This window comes from Chiloscyllium plagiosum, unplaced genomic scaffold (genome assembly GCF_037043375.1).
Source record: "Chiloscyllium plagiosum isolate Xiang-an unplaced genomic scaffold, Cpla_swu_hap1 HiC_scaffold_19, whole genome shotgun sequence".
Taxonomy (NCBI): domain Eukaryota; kingdom Metazoa; phylum Chordata; class Chondrichthyes; order Orectolobiformes; family Hemiscylliidae; genus Chiloscyllium; species Chiloscyllium plagiosum.
This window is the reverse complement of record NW_028270157.1, coordinates 28,317,368-28,335,137: the sequence shown is the minus strand read 5'-3', so window position 1 is coordinate 28,335,137 and position 17,770 is coordinate 28,317,368. Positions and strand designations below refer to the sequence as shown.

Sequence of the window (17,770 nt, the reverse complement as noted above, 5' to 3'; positions counted from 1 at the left end):
TTTGTGTGCCGTTATGAGTCCTAGGGGTCGCAGTAGTCTGGCTGTCAGTTCTGAGATGCTCCAGATGTATGGTAGTGTGGCTAGTCCTTTTGGTTGTGGTATGTCCTCGTTCCGTGGTCTTTCTCTTAGGCATCTGTTGATGAAGTTGCGCGGGTATCCGTTTTTGGCGAATACCTTGTATAGGTGTTCCTCTTCTTCTTTTTGCAGTTCTGGTGTACTGCAGTGTGTTGTGGCCCTTTTGAATAGTGTCCTGATGCAGCTTCATTTGTGTGTGTTGGGGTGGTTACTTTCATAGTTTAGGACTTGGTCTGTGTGTGTGGCTTTCCTGTATACCCTTGTAGTGAATTCTCCGTTCGGTGTTCTCTGTACCATCACGTCTAGGAATGGGAGTTGGTTATCCTTTTCTTCTTCTCTCTAGTGAATCGGATTCCTGTGAGTGTGGCGTTGATGATCCGGTGTGTTTTTTCTATTTCCGTGTTTTTAATGATTACAAACGTATCATCGACATATCTGACCCAGAGTTTGGGTTGAATTTCTGGTAGGACTGTTTGTTCTAACCTTTGCATAACTGCCTCTGCTATGAGTCCTGAGATTGGTGATCCCATGGGTGTTCCGTTGATTTGTTCGTATATCTGGTTGTTGAATGTGAAGTGTGTTGTGAGGCACAAGTCCAGTAGTTTAAGTATGCCGTCTTTGTTGATAGGTTCAGCGTCCTGTTTTCTGTTCTGGATGTCCAGTAGGTTGGCTATTGTTTCTCTGGCTAGGGTTTTGTCAATCGAAGTGAACAGTGCCGTCACGTCGAATGATATCATGGTTTCTTCTTTGTCTATGTGTATATTTCTGATGATGTCCAAGAATTCCTGTGTTGATTGTATAGAGTGTTTGGATCCACTGACCAGGTGTTTCAGTTTCTGTTGTAGTTCTTTGGCCAGTTTGTATGATGGTGTCCCTGGTAGTGATACTATGGGTCTGAGTGGGATGTCTGGTTTGTGTTCTTTAGGTAATCCATAGAATCTGGGGGTGTTGTTGCTTTCCGGTTTCATTCTTTGTAGGTCAGCTCTGGTTATCTGTCTGTTTTTTTGTAGATTCCTTAGTGTGTTATTTATCCTATTGGTGAGTTGTGGTGTGGGGTCAAATTCCTTCATTTGGTAGGTGTTGATATCTGTAAGTAGTTGTTGTGCTTTTTGGATGTAATCAGATTTATCTAGGATGACCGTCATTCTGCCTTTATCTGCTGGTAGTATGATTATGTTCTTATCGTTTCTTAGTGATTTCAGTGCTACCCTCTCCTTGGTGTTGAGGTTTTGTGTTTGTCTTTTCCTTATTATCATAGGTACGACAGTTTGTCTCACTGTTTGTTATGTCTCTTCTGTCAGTCCATTGTTCCTGAGTGTGCATTCTAGTGCTGCTAGGAAGTCTGCTGTCTTGGCGTCCCTGTGGTTGTAGTTAAGTCCCCTGGCCAGTATTGTTCTTTCCGTGTTTGTTGAAGAAAGCAGCTCACTGCCACCTTATCAAAGGCTTCTAGGAACAAGCAGTAAATGCTGGCCTAGCTAATGGTCTTCACATCCCATGAATGATTAAAAAAAAATGCTGTTTGTGAGAACTTGTGGTATACTGCTGCATATTTTATATCACAACAGTGACTAGGTGGATTGGCCATGCTAAATTGCCCTGTAGTATCAATAGGCACTTTCTGCACTATGGGAATGGTATGATTATCTTGAGTTCACTGATGTATCATCGAGTTTGAATACATGAATTTAACAAATGAATACTATTTGACAAATAGCAACTGTTACTCAGATGGATGTGGGTATTCTTCTAAGCCTATTTCAGAAATTAATTTGCAGGTACAGCAAGCAACTGGGAAAGCAAATGGGTCTTTACTGCAAAGGGATTAGAATATGACAGTGAACAAGTATCATAATAGGGTCACAGTGACAAAGACCTGGTGTACTGTATAGTTTTGGTCTGTTTACCTAAGAAGACACTGAATAATGAACATAGACAGCATTCCCTCTGATGTGCCTTCTGGCCTCTAAGCCTTGTGCTGGTGCCGATTGGCCTGTGTGGAATGTCAGAGGGGCTGCAGCAGCCACACAGCTTAGAGAGTACATTGAACACAGGTGGGAAGATTTGTGACTTTCTTTATCCTTCGCAGCACAGAGTTGCAAGACCAATTGTACCATCTGTATCACTGACATAATTTAACAAATTCCAGAGCAGGGATTAAAGCTAGGATCGTTATTGACTCTGTCTCTTGGCTCCACACTGCTCATTGTATTTACTCACCAATTCATGGGAAGAACCACAGCAAGGTGACTTAGCTGAAAGAAAACAGGAGGGCTAAGAAGAAAAGAAAGTTAGTCAATTGTTATATTAGGACTGTATCTACTGAAGTTTAGAAGAATGAATGGTATCTCATAGAAATCTATAAGATTCTAATAGGACTGGACAAGGTAAGCACAGGAAAGGTGTTCCTGATGACCAGGGAATCAGAACCAGGGGTCATTGTCTAAGGAAATGGGGCAGGTCATTTAGGGCTGAGATGAGGAGAGAGTGTGAACCTGTGGAATTCTGTGGAGATCAAAATATTGAATGTTTTCAAGAAGGATTTATATATAGAATTTAGAGCTAAAGGGACTAATGGTTATGGGAAGAAAACAGGAAAAGATAACCAAGTTAAACGATCAGCCATGATCTTATTGAATGACCGAGCAGGCCTGAAGGACTGAATGCCAATTCCTGCTCCTGTTTTCTGAGGTTAATTGTACATATATTGCAGGTAAAATTCCTGCATATGGTGATTTTGGTCCTTTGATCAGTACTTTCTTTAGGAAATACTGTTTTCATAATTTGCCATAATAGCGTTCAGGCCATTAGACTCGATGGATGGAATTTCATCAGCGATTCTCCTTTACCTCCACCCATCCTTCACCACATCTACTGACCATGGGGTTACCATCGAGCTTCTGCTGACGATATGGTGCCCGAGGTGGAGAAGCCCCTAAAGAAATTTTAAAGTGTTATTCAGCCACTGCTGTGTTTAGGGTCATGCAAAATGGAAGATTCAAGAAAAAAACTTGGAAGGAGTTGAATGTGTTTTTGAAAGGTCAAGACTGCCGATAAAGAATAGTAGTAAAGTGTAATGAACCCAATGAGAAAATATTAAATTTGAATGGTGCAACATCTGGTTGCTGCTGTGGAACCTACACCAGCAATCTCATAATTCAGGAGTAGCTTTGATTCAGAGGAACTTGATTCATTTAGAGTTGCAAAGGTTTTAAATGATGGAACCTCAAAACAAATATTTCAAATTCTCACTTAAAAACATCTTATTTTTATTGTTGTTTCTGATTTGTTAGAGATTATTTTCGTATTATGATTACAGTATAACTCATTGTGCACGGTCATTTGATTAACTCACCTTGTGAGGAAAACTGTTTATTTTTGTACTTCAATTGCTTTACGTCCACAAATAATAATTAAATGACAAAGCCCTTATTTAATGGAAGTAAGTTAAGAAGTGTTTTGTTAAAGGCAATGAATAAAAATCATTCATTTAACAAGTCTGTTAATCAATAAAATTCCATGCAAATTAAAATGCTTTACTGTTTCAAAGCAATTCCTAAAGCATGTCACCCTGCTCAGATATGATAAAAGATACTGAGCTGAACAACTTACTAAAATAATGTTCGAGCAGCGCTTTTAAAACCAATGTCTTTGCAATTAAAATAAATGAACTTAACTGCCATGCTATTATTTAAGAAGTACAAAAATTTCTGAATACTTTCGTTTCATTTTCGCTTCATTTTTCACTCCAGTTTTGATTACAAAGAGGGCTGTTCTATGAATAGGCTGGATGCCTCAAGGCAAGATGGCATTAACTGTGACCTCTGCTCCTCTGCTGAATTCCTACCCAGCTGGAAAGCAATGCCTCAGGAAAGGGTTAGTGCACTGATGGCCAGACCTGCTGGGTCTGGGCCTGTTAACCTGCCAAGGAAGTAAGCAGCTTGAAGGCCCTTTCGCCTTCTGAATTATCTTGGATTAGCTGGCAGACCTGGTAAGTTTTACCATCACTTGTGAAGACATGGATTTAATTAATTTTATGTAGCCTTTGTATAATAATGTTTCAGATAAAAATTTTAAAACAAAATGTGTTTACTGTGTGACTTTTGGAGGGATAAGAAGAAAATTAATGAGATAAACCTTCTAAAAAATGCCGTGTTCTGCAAGATCAAGAAGGTTATAATTATTTTTTGTAGTTGCTTGGAATTTGTTGTTCAGAAATAATCAAACAGATCCTGGTTACAACAGAAACTGTATGCAAAGACGGACACTTATCTTCCTTCTTAGCATTACAGAATTTCAACAAGGCTTGTTAGGCTTTCATTGAGAAGAATCAAGATTCCTGATAGCTGTGATTAGTGACTATTATCGGATGTGGAGTTGTGGGCACCATGCTGTTTGTTTAGTTACGAACAATACTAGTGTGTAAGAAGGCTTACTTCCCAAAAGTCTAATGATTGATACCCACAACAATGGTGAGAGAAATGTAGGAAGTGATATTTTATATGGTTAATTGCAAGCCTGCATAAGAGGTAAGATGGTATTAATCATTTTTTTCCTAAAGATTGAGCAGAAAGAGCAGCTTTCCTTGCATGGTATTTTATTTTCAAGATAAGGCTTGTTATAAGGTCCGACTTAACTGAGTTGCGATAGCTGCTTGAAATAGTACAATTTTACTAAATGCTGTATAAGGGCAATAGACACTATAGTGCTCTGTGACGGTGTCTGATATTGGTCATAAGGTGCCTATATTGTAGGGTGCCATAATTTCCCATTCTGTAATCTGAAATTTTTGCCACATTGCTAAATTTTATACAATTCAATTAGTTTGAGATATCAGATCTTTTGTGAAGATGATTCTGCTGTTAAAGTTAGCTGAACATATTTGGATACCTGCATTTTCAAAGGAACCGGATGGAATTCCAAACCCCAGTTGATAGTTCAATAGATGCTGGTTTATTATATTTGGAAGGGCTATGTGTCATACATAGTATTTTGTATCACTAAAAGTGCATGACCACAGCCAGAAATGGATGGGGAGCTTAAAGTTACAGCTACGATTTACAAATCTTTGTACAATGAGTTGAAGGTGAATTAGAGATAATAGATTTTACAAGAGACAGTTTTCTATAAATGTCAAGAGTTGTATATCCCCATTCTATGCTGAATTATATGCATTATTCAGATGCCATTGAGAAAATGAGATGACATCTTAAGCCAGTTTAATCTACTGCTCTAAAGGACATATGCCAGATTTATGTCATCATCATTTTCAGGCATATTTAGTTGTCAGGGAGATTTTGGATTTTTTCAGCTAAATATAAGATACAATGTGAGAAAAATAGCACAGGGTTATCCTTCGATTAGCTCATGGAATTGATTTCTCATACAAGGTATTTGTCATGCAAACAAAGTTTATCAAGTTCCATTATACGTTTGTTCTTGCACAGAGAGCTGGATCTGTGTGGAGTTCCTCTCTGAAGAAAAAACAAGCTTCATCAGTCGGAACTAGTATGCACAGACAGACTGCACAGTAAGTCACCACTTCTTTAGACCTTTCGTGAGGTTAATAAAATATCCCAAGTTCTTAAATGAAGAGCTTATTTTGCCAACTTCTGGTTGTAGAATATGAACCAGGAAGCAGTGCATGTTAGAGAACCAATGGGAATAACTTAGCTGAAGTGAATATATTCCTTAAGGAACACAGGAAGTCCTTGCACTCTTAGAGATGCTGGATGTCAAAGTCTGTGTTTACAGACTGTGTGGTCGCTTACTTCACATATTCTATTTCTAATTTTATTTTAGATTCCAGACAGCTTTCTTACTGGCTTCCTTAAAATAATTTGCATAGCTTTAGCTTTATGAGCTTGGATGCCTGAAAACTTGCCAAAAATAACAGCTCATTTGTTGTGTTTTTTAAAATACAGTAATAAGGATTTTGTTGATTTAAAGATGTCCTGGCTTACATGCACAGAAAGACTTGTGACATTTGTCTGTAACTAAACCTGTTTCTCAATTACAGGGCAATGGTACTTCTCTTGAAGTGATATCTGGATAGGGAATTAACCTTGAGTAATTGTAATATTTGATCCTTTGCAGAGTAGTGATTCCTCATTTCTTGAATGAGCTCATTGGCTTTGGCAAGAACCACAGGATAAAAACAATTATTGTATGCAATCCCTCTGGAGATGAAAAATAATGGAATCTGAAAATTAAAAGCCCCAGTCGTGTTTTGTTACATTATGGTCTCTCAAGTGTGGTGTAATTTTCAGACAATTTAATGAAAAATCAAAATATTTTGTCAATACTAAAAATATTGCTGTAGTATAAAGTATCAATATGTATTGCCTCAGTGTCAATTGTGTGGGTACAAGAATTCGATTGAGCTTTTACTTTGAGGGGGCATTGCGTACTTGACCATGGAAAGGAGGTGCTTCAGGCAACTTCAAACATGTTAAGGAAATAGCAAATAAATAACCTGAATATCTGGGTGTGAGGGTCAATTTTATTTTATTCATTCACGGGTACCAGTGCTGCTGACAAAATCAGCATTTTGTCCTTCTCTAAATGCTCATGAGAAGATAGTGAGACCTTTCCTGAACTACTGCAATTCTGTGGTCTAGGCATATACACAGTGCTATTAGGAAGGAAATTCTGAATTATTGACCTCGTGACAATGAAGGATATGCAAAATAGTTCCAAATTAGAAAAACGTGTGGCTCTGAAGGAAACTTGCAGTTAGGGGTGATATCATAAATCTTCTGCCCTTATCCTTTTAGATGGTGAAAATTGTGGGTTTGGAAGGTGCTGTTAAAGGAGATTTATCTCGTACTACTTGTAGATATTACGTACTACTGCCACTCTATGCTAGTGGTGGAGGGAATGAGTATTTCAGCTAATATGAGAGGTTCTGATCAAGCAGCCTAGGAATAGTTTCAAACTCTTGAGTGTTGCTGGAGCTGGATTCATCCAGATAAGTGAAGAATATTCCATCTTGACATGTACTTTATAGATGGAGAACATGCTTTTAGGAAATCAGGCTGTGAGTTACTCATTGCAGAATTCCCAGTCTCTGATCTGTTTTCCTAGCCATACAGATGGACTAGTGATGTTTATGATTATGATAACCCTCAGGAAATTGATGGTAGAGGATTCAGTGTTGGTAATGCTATTGGAGGGCTAGGGGAGATAATTAGATTCTCTCTTGTGTAAGATGGTCATTGCCTGTCACTACAAGACATGACTATTACTTGTCATTTATCGTACCAAGCAGAAGAATCATTTGTCCAAGGAGAAAGTGAGGACTGCAGATGCTGGAGATCAGAGTCGAAAAGTGTGGCGCTGGAAAAGCAGATCAGGCAGCATTCGATGAGCATGAAAATTGATGTTTTGGGCATAAGCCCTTCATCAATGTTGTCTGAGTCTTTCTGCATGCAGGCATAGATTTCTTCAGTACCTGGGGAGCAGTAAATCATGCAAACATTGTGCAAACATCAATGAAGATCACTAATGGAGCAGCTGAAAGTTGGGCCTAGGACACTGCCCTGTCAAACTCCTGCTGTGATATCTTGGGGTCTAAGATGATTGATCTTCTACAACCATAACCATCTTTACTTGTGCTAGGCATGACTCCCTCCAGTGAAGGGATTTCCCCAAATTCCCATTGAATTACTAGAGTCATTTGATGTCGTACTCAATCAGATACTGACAAGGACAATCGCTTTCACACTGCCTCTTGACTTCAGCTCTTTCTTCCATGTTTGAACAAATGTTGCAAATATGTCTGGAGCTGAAAGGTTCTGGCATAAAACCAAAGTGAAAGTTGATGATCATTTTGTTGCTGAGCAAGTGCTGTTTGATAATACTTTCTTTTTCTGACAACTGAATAATAGTATGACTTGTCTGGATAAGACTTTGCCTATCTTTTGTGGACAGGGCATACTTGGGAAATCTTCTACATTGCTGGGTAAATGCCAGTGTTGTAGCTATATTTGAAAGGCTTGGTAGAGATGTGGCTAGTTCTGGGCATAATTCTTTCAGCAGAATGCTGTCAGGGTCCATATAGCCTTTATTGTTTCCAGCCTGGACTGTCCTTATAGGGACAAAGTTCCATCTTTATATTGAGGATACCCTTCATCATGTTGTTTGGTACTACATCTATGGTAAATGAGAAAGATTCAGTCCAGGTTTTGCAGCTCAAAACTGTGGGCCATCATTACCAGAAGAATTGCATTCCACCAAAATCTGTAATCTCATGGCCTATCATATTCCTCAAACCACCACTACCATTAAAAGAGAGGTCAACCTTGATTCAACAGGAAGTGTGGGAGAGCATGCTACAGGCAGCGCTAAGCATATCTAAAAATGAAGTAGCAACGTGATAAGGTTGTGTTACAGGACTACAGACATGCTAAAACAAGAAAGCAACATGTGGTAGACAGAAATAAAGGTAAAACGATCAGTGAATCAGATCAAACTCCTTCTACCAGTTAGTGTGGTTCTGGTCAATTAAACAATCTGCAGGGGGAGGTGGCTCCACAAGTATTTGCATCTTCTATGATGATGGAGTCCAGTATGTTAGTGCAAAAGTCAAGGCTAAAACATTTGCAACCACCGTCAGCCATATGTTAAGTGGATGCAAAAGTCTCCTTCCCATCATTAGAAATGGCCAGTCTTCAATCCGTTTGATACACTCTACGTGATATCAAGAATTGGCTGTAACAGAGCTTATGAAGAGGAGAAGTAACATTAACTTACTCAGGTGGGGGTCTTTGGCAATTTTCATCTGTGTTGAACATAAAAAAAATGCTGAGTATTTTTGGCACACAATTCAGATTTTGAATATAGTTTGTCCTTATTAATTCAGTCACTTGCACTAAAAATTCCAATTATAATAATTCAAATGATGCAACATACTTTACATAGCCACAGGCTGAATATCTTAAATAATTCAAATTAACAGACTTCTGATTACTAAGTAGATATCATTTCCAGAAATTCAGTCACTGACAGGTATTGTATCATTACATATTTATTTGCCATTATGTAGCATCAGCAAAAATTTCCTTCTAAAGTTTGTTTCTAGTGTGCACTTTATATATTTTTAACTGTAAATAGTGAGTTCACTGGAATGGACGAGCATCTTTGCCCATGTAAATATTCTTGTAAAAGGTTCAGCAACCCTAATATTGGTACAAGTTTCAATGTAACATTTAAGAGATTTCGTAATAAATTTGTTATAGCAATGGGATTCATCTAATTCATAAAGGACTGTTGTTCAAGTGCAAGGGGAATTCATATTCAGTCTAGTGCTTTAAGAATACCTTATGAAGGAGTAAACTATGTGATGGACCTCATTGACATCAGGAATGCTGTAGCCTTGGTCTCTGTGAGAACAGCAGCTGATAGCCACTTGCTTTGGAGATGTGTTTATGTACAGGGGAGATGTTTGGTGTCAGGCAGAGAGCAAAGAGATAAAGGCTGCAAGTAACAGGCTGTTATAGCAGTTCTATCCACTTCTTGGTTATGACTGAGTATTGAACTTTAAATAAATATTGATGGAAAATATGGCATTCCCCTTGCATAGCTGATTGTTTGGAATGTGGTGGTATACAAAGAAGGAATTTTAACGCCTCTGATTCGGGCTGGTAGTAGTGACGCTTGATAGCCCGCTGCTGAAGCCCTATGTTAATTTGAGCCACCCACAGTGAGTGCATTCAAATCCACAGAAAAAGCTGCAGTCTACTTGTCACTAAATACCTTTGTTAATTGTAAAAGCAGCCTGGTTATGACGGTGCCCTTTCAGAAACATTCCATGGTACTCTTCATGGCAACGAGAACATGACAGATTTCTTTTGCTATAAAAACTGGCTCTTAATGCTCATTAGTTTCTCCATATATCTTTTATTATTTAATTGTCATCACATTTATTACTCTTCAAAAGTTTTAAACCAACAAATTTAGGCAAACATCAAATGATAAGGCAACTTTTTGATTTACAGTAACAATGATTATTTGTATGCATCAACTTATAGGGCATCTTTAATGTATTAAAATATTGCAAGGTATTTTACTAACTCTAAGCCACATAAAATAAGGACAGACAAACAAAAGTTTGGCCAAAGAGGTAGGTTTTAAGAAGTGTCTAAAAGGCGGAAGGAAAGGTAGAAACGTAGATGAATGCAGATATCTCAGAAGGTTGTGGGGTTGGATTTTACAGTGATGAGAAGGTAAGGTCTGAAGAGGGATTCAAAGTCAAGAATGAGAATTTTAAATTTTGTGTGTTGCTTGGGATACCAAAGTGCATAGCTGATGGGTCAAAGCACCTGGAGTGGGTTAAGACTGGGGGCAGCAAAGTTTTGAGTGACCTCAAGTTTAGGGAGGATAGAATGGGTGAGGTTGGCCAGCAGTTCATTGGAATATTCACGATTCAAAGCAATAAAGTCATGGACAAGGTCTTAACCGTTGCATGAGTAGGTCTGATCTAATTATCGGATCTGATTAGAAACATTATTGATGCAACGCCAGTGAGTAAAATCTGGTCAGGTTCATACTTTGAACAGATATCATCACTAGTCAATACTTCCTAAGAGCGTTGCTAATCAGAGGAGGTTTAACCCCTATGTTAAGCTCAGAACTACCTGTCTTTTTGTTATGATTGTCTTGAATATATGTTCATTTTCTCAGCACCACTCCTTTCCCCATGAGGGATATGAGGTTGTGCAGTCTTGTCTTGAGTGTATCTCTGCTGTATTTCAGAATTTCAGTATGGATTCCATCTGCCCAAGAAACTTGCTTTTCAGCCTTTGAATAGCCTTTTCAACTTTGTTTTGATCTGGAATGATTCCAAGGCTGATCCAGATGGGGTTTTAAGGAGTGGAGTTGAGTGCATCCAAGACAAAGACAGATCCTGGATGAGGAAGTCTTCAAATATTCTCTCCAGTGAGCAGTATTTGGTTCCCTACTGTTGATAGACCTTTGTCCTTGCTTGTCTTGAGTGCTTGGCCCTTAGATTGTCTTGATACTGAAAATGAAATTGTGTTTGCATGGTGGCTCAGTGGTTAGCACTGCTGCTTCACAGCACCAGGGACCTGGGTTTGATTCCAGGTGACTGTGTGGAGTTTGCGCATTCTTCCTGTGTCTGCATGGGTTTGCTCCCACAGTCCAAAGATGTGCAGGTTAGGTGAATTGGCCATGCTAAATTGCCCATAGTGTTCAGGGATGTGTAAATGAGGTGCATTATTTAGGGGAGTGGGTCTGGGTGGTTAACTCTTCGGAGGGTTGGTGTGGACTTGTTGGGCCAAATGGCTTGTTTCCACACTGTATGTAAGGATTTTGAAAAAACAGTTGGTGTCCACAAGTTGTGGATCTCCCTACTCTTTCTAACTAACATTTGATCTTTATGATGTGAGTTTATGCTATTCACAGCTTTCAGCCATCTGTAGGTGCTGCTTTTCTATTGAGGTGTGTGAAGTTTGATAACATACCTTAGAAGCAGTGAAAGAGTTAACAGTGAAATAATATAAGTGCAGTATCCATTGTATGTCAAACAAAACAGTGTCAATCAATAAGAGAGTTATCAATGAAAGGTGGAGGTGCAAGTACTGATCTAGAAACTTTAACAGGAGGTTGGACTTTTAATGATTGCTATCTCTGACCTTCAGACTGTGTACCACAAATGTAGCCATATGTGTCTAGCTGTTGTATATTACAAATGTTAAGGTTCAGACCTTCACAACCATCAAAGCTCTGACCTCCATTTATTGTGTGAAGCACTATGACTAAAAGATAATTGATTTAGTTTGTAAATTCAAGGATAAACAGCGTATAGAAAGATCCCTTGAATATAAGACAAAAAGTAAATAATGTGAATACTTTGCACTTGTGACAAACTCCAGATTTATTTATTACTCCCTTCTCAAGGACACATGGGGCCCTACTGCCATACTTTTACTACCACAAATTACAGCTTCAATGGCTTTCACAGCATCAGTCAAAAGGTAATAATTTTTTTAGCTTTTTTTTGGTTTACTTTTAAGTGGGCCATGCAAAAGCATTGCTCAAAAGTGATATTGCAGACATAATGTTCTCATTTGATGCAGTTGGCATATTTTGTAGGGATACTTATAGAAGACCTACAGATAAAAAGTGGTTTATTGTATTTTTGTCCCCCGTGGAGATGTTGCCATTATTTTAATGTGCTGTATAATTTGATGCAAATTAAGACTCAAATATGGTTGGAGGGTTTACTGTTAATTGCAAATAGCTGTAAATAGGTATGTAAGCTTAGAAACAGATCCCATCAGTGCAAATCTTAAAATGATAATTGAATAGCTTGTTCTCTGGCTTTTAAATGATAGAATCAATGATCCTTTAGCAACAGAAAAGGTAGTCCAATGATCCTGATGTTGGGCAAGAATTGGACTTGTCCATACTTTAAAACAGACTTGTTAGATGGTTGAACTTGAATGGTTTTGATGTTTTGACTACCACGTGACAGAATCTCCAAGCAGTAGTTGAGTATTACACCTCAGAAAGAAGGAGAAAAAGTAGATTCAGTATTTTGCTGCACATAACTGAACAACTTGGCTGCTAGCTACAGGGTGGGATTGGTTGCATCTACAATGAAATCTGCAATCTTGTCCACCAGAGGGAGAGGAGTTTGTTTAATGGCAATTGGGACCTGGGATATAAAATGATACTAAAGAGAGCACAAGTATTTATTACCTGTGTTTAAAATTGTCTTGTATAATGACTGGCTAAACTTTACTTTGCAGACATTTTGAAAACTGTACTTCTAAAAGGCTCTAGTCACATTTAAAACAGAAATACAACAAAATTAAATTTTGCTTTTTACCGGAGGAAATGTTCAGCTGACTCTGATAATATTCACATTCAGTCATAAATGCAAACTGAAGTTGCACTTTGAGTGGACGATGAAAGTCCCCCAATGAGTAAATTTGCTCATAACACACACAGAGCTTTGCTATTTTTGCAATCCATAGTGCTAATGCTATGCTTCAGTGAAGCCTAATACAGAGCATTGAGGAACTGTGGTTTACTGAGAGACAAAGCACTGAATGATGTCAGAAAGAACACAGGCCACAGTGTGAAAGATTTGTAGGTTACTTAGCTCTGCATGTCACAAGTTAGTTTATTTTTTTTTGGAGAAAACCACAGCTCATGAGCAATATATCTGGTTTGTATCACAGGTTAATGTGGTTGAGAAACAAAAGTACTGAAAATTAATAAGCTTAAAGTGGTGGTGCTGCTTGTAACCCCAAATGACCTGAGGTCATGTGATGTCACAAAAATCATTTCCAGGTGGAAAACAAACAACCACAAATAAACCATTGGTACACAGACCACACATGCCGTATCACATTTAATTTGTTAGTAGGGTTGCTTTCTCTTAAATGGTTAAACAACCTAAATCTTCAAAGGGACAAAGATACTGATTACTAGAGAATGAATCACTTACTAAAAGGTACAGGAAATGTTAACCTCTTGAGGCTTGGGCTAGCACTTTTGCTACAACTTAACAAACAAGGCAATGTCAAACATTTTAATTTAATAAAAATGCTAAACATTCCACATATCTGTAAACGAATCTGTTAGAAAAATAAAAGTTTCCTTTGGTAATGTAAAGAAATTAACCCCTGGGAGTGTTATGGGAATTCAGCACAGAAAGAGTTAATTATTCTTGTCTACACTATCATTCTGAGTGGCAGAGCCATTTATTTAGATCCAGCCAAACTCTGGGCATTTTTTGACATTAAACAAGCATTCTTATTCTCTGGTTTTTGAATAGACTGTTTGTTTATGCAGCATTTTCATGTAGAAATTGAGTGGTGTTCACCGCCATGCTTTTGGAATCCACTTAATCAGATCAGAATACAGGTCACACTCTACACACCAATTACAAGAACAGATCAACAGAGTACCATGGTGGCTCAGTGGTTAGCACTGCTGCCTCACAGTGCCAGGGACCTGGGTTCAATCCCAACCTCGGGCAACTGTCTGTGTGAAGTTTACACATTCTCCCTCTGTCTGTGTGGGTTTACTCCCACAGTCACAAAGATGTGCAGGTTAGGTGGATTGGCCATGCTAAATTGCCAATTGTGTTGGGTGCATTAGCCAGGGGGAAATGAGTCTGGGTGGGTTACTCTTTGGAGGGTTGGTGTGGATTTGTTAGGCCAAAGGGCCTGTTTCCACATTGTAGGGAATCTAACCACCCTCACTCTTGCAGACAAGCCTTAGCACTTAATATTGTGCATAATTTTACAAAGTGCCACATGGTCATATTAGGATGCAAGTACATTACTGATATGGTCCAACATTTGATATGATGTACACATAGTCCATGTTTATATACATACATGTGTAGTACATTCCTGTTAAATCTAAGAAGAATTGCCAGAGTTCCACATAATATATAACCAGGACGTAGAGTTAAAGGTAGGACATAAATAGTGCGCTTAAAAATCAAGAAATAAATTGGAAGCCTTTGCATTACCTTTTGCTTGTGAAGACGACATCACTTCTGTGGTTCTGTTCTTTATTCTGCTCACAAAATCCAAATGCTGAAATACAGACATTTTAAGCTTCTGTTGTCTTGTAGGAGCTGCCTGAAGAAAGCTGTGAGCACAATCTTAAACAACAGATACAAAGCAAATATATTGACAGTTTTATCCTCTGATATCAGCTTCCCTTTCACATTTCTACAAAGGAAAATACTTTGTGTTGATAGCAAAACTCTTAATGGCAATCCCCTTTCCTTCATGTTCTGCCAAAATGATTTCAGTCATCATTTGTACTGAATATTAATACAGTGTGTTTCAAAATTCAATTTTTAAAATTTTATTTGCAGCATTAATAAAATGAATAAACTGCTTCAAGATGTTTTAGCCCCTTATTTTCAGATTTTACTCACAATAAAATTTGTCTCAACTATCCTTACCATTGAAGCACACACTGAAAGGAGGCAACAACAGTTAGCTCTTTGAAATGCTGAGATTTAGATAATGTGGGCATGACCAGTTTAGTCAGCTAATTCCAAATTCACAATGTAGAGAGTATAAGTACATACTTGGTGGATCTCATGGAAGATTGGTAATTGGCACAAGCCTTGATCAATCTCAGCTGAGATAATGGCAAACATGTTAGAATTGACCTTAGTATCCTGCAGATTTTCACTCCTGTCTAATTTGGTGTCATTTCTGTTGGAAATACCTAAGCATGGACTCAACATAGTGATAGGCTTATACTCAGCACTGACATTTGTTGCAGTAGAATGTTCTGCTGAGACACGATCAACACATAAATGTAAAGAACAACAAGGAATCAGATGCTAGGAATGAATGAATGCTTTCAAGACAGGAGGAGGTAGTAATAACTTCCAAAAGGCAGATGTGTTCATTCTCCTCATGCCTCATTGTCTTGCACTTTCATCAGTTGCTTATAGGATTATCCCATCTTCAATTTCTAGGAGCAATGCAACTAGGGAATAGGATATTTAAGGTAGTTTCCCTTTGCCTTTCTCATGTGCACTTAAAAGAAATACAAGTCTTCTACATGAAGAATCATCCACTGAAGTTCTAGCTCTTCTACCATTGCCAGCAAGGAATTGCTAGTTCCACTGTTGGACATAGCTTGTAACTCTGAGCATGGAATGAAGGGGATGACTTGACTACAACAATCCACTAAAGTATTAAATTATTCTAAGTGTAGGACAAGGGAGAAGGGTAAATAAACATACATACATAAATTCACCAGACTTCATTACTTGGGTGCCTCGATGGTTAACCTGGTAAATGTGAGAGACATTGTGTTGTATGGTACTTTTTTAAATTCAGGAGATATTCATTGCTGGCAGGCTGGTATTTATTGCCCCTTCCTATTTGTTCTTGAGAAGGGCAGGGTGAACAACCTATTTACATGTAACTGGTTTGTTAGGGCACTTCAGAGAGCATGAAACATCAAACACATTGTTGCAGGTCAACCTAGACCAGACTGGGTAAGCACAAATTATTTCCTTTCCTGAAGGACACTTGTGAACGACCCAATAGTTTTATAGTTGCTAATACTAGTTTTAATTCCAGATTTATTTAATGAATCAAATTTTTAAAATTTTCCAACTTCCGAGGTGGAATTTGAACTCACATCACTGATCATTTGTTCAGGCCTTCAGATCACCAACCTGGTTAAGTAACCACTGTACTAAAACACTCCCAATTAGAGTTCACAAAGATAGAGACTGAACCCTCAAGCCTTACTGGCAGCTCTGCGAGGCACTAGCAGTTTAGTAGACTATTAGAATTGACCTCAATCCACAACCTACTTCCAAAAAAAGGACCTAAGGGGCAACTTTTTTCATGCAGAGAGTGGTGCGTGTATGGAATGAGCTGCCAGAGAAAGTGGTGGAGGCTGGTACAATTACAGCATTTAAAAAGCATCTGGATGGGTATATAAATAGGGATATGGGCCAAGTGCTAGCAAATGGGACTAGATTAGGTTAGGATATTTGGGCAGCATGGATGAGTTGGACCGAAGGGTGTGTTTCTGTGCTGTATATCTCTATATCTCTATGACTCTATGACTCATATTCCAAACTCTGATCAGTGAGCTCCTGATCACTTTTCATTGAACTCAGTTGGAAAAAAATGAACAAGTTGGACCACCAATTAAGGGCAATATACAGGTAAAGCTCTGATGTGTTTAATGATTAAGCAGCTTATTGATACTCAATATTAGGGCAGAAAACACGATGTTTACAAGATTGCTATTCTATTGTAAACTCGATCAAGTTCTCTTCCTTACCTTCCTTTTTAACTAATTATCCTTCCTCCAATCTTTTCTGGAAGTAGTTTCCCCTCAGCATTTGTCTGGTGTTTTATTGAGGTTGCTGTTCTTTGTGTAGGAAGTTTTGTAAATTATCCTCTGCTTGAAGCTTCACATTGGAGAACAATCGTGCCATAGGTTCGGGCAAGATGCCATAAGGACTGGCACTTTTAGAGCTTTACCTCCACATGAATCAGCACTTCTAATTGAAAAAAGGCAACATTTTAAAACTTAATATTTTTTATGTATGAAGAAATAGTTTCACTGTTTGCTACCAATTCTGGAGGCAGCAAAGAATATTTATTGTCCTGTTAACCAATAGAAGGAGGTAAGATATCTTGTGAGCATCTATAAAACAATTCCAAAAAATAACAAATTTCTTGAAAAAGCTGCGGGAAATGAGTTCACAAGCTGTGACTTAAGCTTAGCTTTTTTTTTAAATTCTGGGATCAAAATTCAAAAGGTAAAATTCCAACACTATCACCAAAATTTGCACGAGAATGGAACTTGCTTGTTGAGATTTTTACATGATCACAGTGATGCAACTTTGTTTCTTTTCTTCAGGCTGAATCTTGACTTGATTTGACCTAAGCGCAGTGAAACATTCTGTTTTGTGTGCAGTACAGGCAGATCATAACATACAAAGATCATTGGGTGATTGAATAGAGTGAGGAATACAAAATTACGGCTGCAAAGAAGGTTCATGAAAAGCAAGATCAACATTAGATTTGAATTTTGAGAGGTCTCTGATAACAGCAGAGATGAAGCTGTTCTTGAATCTGTTGGTACATGTGTTTAAGATTTTGTATCTTCTGCTTGACAGAAGAGATTGGAAGAGGCTACTCCAGGGTGCAAAAGGTCT

General features: G+C 38.2%; 1 long non-coding RNA gene across 2 annotated transcripts in view; it reads right to left on the bottom strand.

The window, feature by feature from the left end:
- The window catches only part of LOC122559393 (uncharacterized), a 39,641-nt gene extending 22,540 nt beyond the window's left edge, over positions 1-17,101 (bottom strand). Inside the window, exons 1-3 of one of the 2 annotated variants that reach the window (XR_015760339.1) lie at positions 16,888-17,101; positions 14,585-14,719; positions 9,971-12,597 (exon numbers count right to left, since the gene is read on the bottom strand). This is a non-coding gene — a long non-coding RNA (uncharacterized LOC122559393). Of the gene's footprint in view, positions 1-9,970; positions 12,598-14,584; positions 14,720-16,887 lie in introns of those variants that run through there. The other variant, XR_015760340.1, reaches the window with a different exon arrangement.
- Positions 17,102-17,770: the final 669 nt, after the last annotated feature.